Source organism: Somniosus microcephalus, chromosome 10, assembly GCF_052327205.1.
Source record: "Somniosus microcephalus isolate GS21.2 chromosome 10, FLI_Smic_1.0, whole genome shotgun sequence".
Taxonomy (NCBI): Eukaryota; Metazoa; Chordata; class Chondrichthyes; order Squaliformes; family Somniosidae; genus Somniosus; species Somniosus microcephalus.
In genome coordinates this window covers 149,686,280-149,688,528 of record NC_140996.1, presented here as the reverse complement: position 1 = coordinate 149,688,528, position 2,249 = coordinate 149,686,280, and positions in this window count along the sequence as shown.

Here is a 2,249-nt window from a genome sequence, read left to right as displayed (position 1 = left end):
GCCAGCACGGATTTGTTAAAGGCAAATCGTGTTTAACTAACTTGATTGAGTTCTTTGATGAGGTAGAAGAGAGGGTTGATGACGGTAATGCAGTTGACATAGTGTACATGGATTTCCAAAAGGCGTTCGACAAAGTGTCACATAATAGGCTTGCCAGCAATGTTGAAGCTCATGGAATAAAAGGGACAGTGGCAGCATGGATACGAAATTGGCTAAGTGACAGGAAACAGAGAGTAGTAATGAACAATTGTTTTTTGGACTGGAGGAAGATTCACAGTGGTGTTCTCCAGGGGTCAGTACTGCTTTGCTTGATATATATTAACGATTTGGGCTTGGGTGTACAGGGCACAATTTCAAAATTTGTAGATGACACAAAACTTGGAAGTATAGTGAACTGTAAGGACTTCAAAAGGACATTGTCGCGAGTGGTGAGAGCGGAGGTTCAGTAAGTATTTAAACTCACTTTCGCGGTCTTTTTTTCATAGGCCATTGTCGGGAGCAGTGAGAGCGGAGACTCAGTGAGTATTTAAACTCACTTTCGCGGGCTTTCTTTCACAGGCCATTGTCAGGAACGGTGAGAGCGGAGACTCAGTGAGTATTTAAACTCACTTTCGCGGGCTTTCTTTCACAGACTTACCAATCTCGCAGACCGGTGGCAGTGTTCTAGAGCCACGTCACGATTCAAAATGTGACGCGGGCAGGAGGAAGCAGCTGATTGGGTGAGTACGGCCAGGTGAGTATGTATACTACTCTATAGTTTGACAGTTAAGGTTGGGGGAAAAATTGAGTATCGCCCCGTTTGGGGTGCCATTATCAGCCGTGCGCAAAGTTTAGCGCCTGGCGCTAATTATCGCCTCCGACGGCAAACTTGGCTTTTATCGCCCCTGGAGGTGATTGGAGCGCTAAATCAGGTGCTTCACACCTGTCTTAAGGCACAAAGGCCGAGGAGCGAAGTGCTACCTCAGAGTACGGCGCTACCTCAGAGCGCTGGCGAAGCAAGGAAGGGCAAATCAAAATGAACCTGCAAAGTGCTGGTCAGTACCCAAAGCTCCTTCACACAGTGTTGAATCTCTCCAGAAGTCTCTCTCTCTCTGTGCAAATATATCACCAACAAAAAAAGGCAGGAAGCGGTCGCCTTTAAATAGCGCTCTCCCAGTCCCTTTCTGACTGCAAAATGCTCCCCTCAACCTGGCGTTGCAAGCGGCAGTCGGTAAGGCAGGGGGTGCCACTCAATATCCAGTCCGGGGCGCTAACGGGGCGTTGCACACTCGACTGATGTCACGATCTGCTGGTGCAGGAGATCGTGGCGGTAGTGTTTAGCATGGTCGCAAAATGTCTAGTTAATTTCACAAGTGGTGCAAACATCGCCGTGCCCAGGCGCTAGTTGCTTTGCACCCCATTAGCGTCCTCTTAAGGCACTAACGGGAGGCACAAACAACTGAATTTTTCCCCCATAGTTTATAAAGTTTAGAGGGTCTTAATTTTGTGGTTATAGTTTCTAAGGTCTCTGTTGTGTAGCAGGGACTGCTAGGAAACAAGGGCCCTTGAGTATATCATTTAACTGTAGTATAATTGGTGGTATTGATTTCATTAAAATTAATTAAAGGGTAAGTCATGGCAGGACAGCTCGGCCCCGTGGCATGCTCCTCCTGCACTATGTCAGCAATCAGGAATACTTCCGGTGTCCCGGATGACCATGTGTGCGGGAAGTGTATCCAGCTGCAGCTACTGGCAGACCGCATTGCGGCGCTGGAGCTGCGAATGGATACATACTGGAGCATTCGCGATGCTGAGGACATCGTGGATATCACGTTTAATCAGTTGGTCACACTGCAGGTAAAGGCTGCACAGGCAGGAAGGGACTGGGTGACCGCCAGGCAGAGTAGTAGTCACAGGCAGGTAGTGCAGGGGTCCCCTGCGGCCATCCCCCTCTCAAAAAGATGTACCAATTTGGATATTGTTGGGGAGGATGGCTTATCGGGGGAAGGCAGCAGCAACCAACTTCCTGGCACCATGGGTGGTTCTGCTGCACGGGACGGGAGGAAAAAGAGCGGGAGAGCTATAGTGATAGGGGATTCTATTGTAAGGGGAATAGATAGGCGTTTCTGCAGCCGCAAACGAGACCCCAGGATGGTATGTTGCCTTCCTGGTGCAAGGGTCAAGGATGTCTCGGAGCAGCTGCAGGGCATTCTGGAGGGGGAGGGTGAACAGCCAGTTGTCGTGGTGGATATAGGTACCAACGATATAGG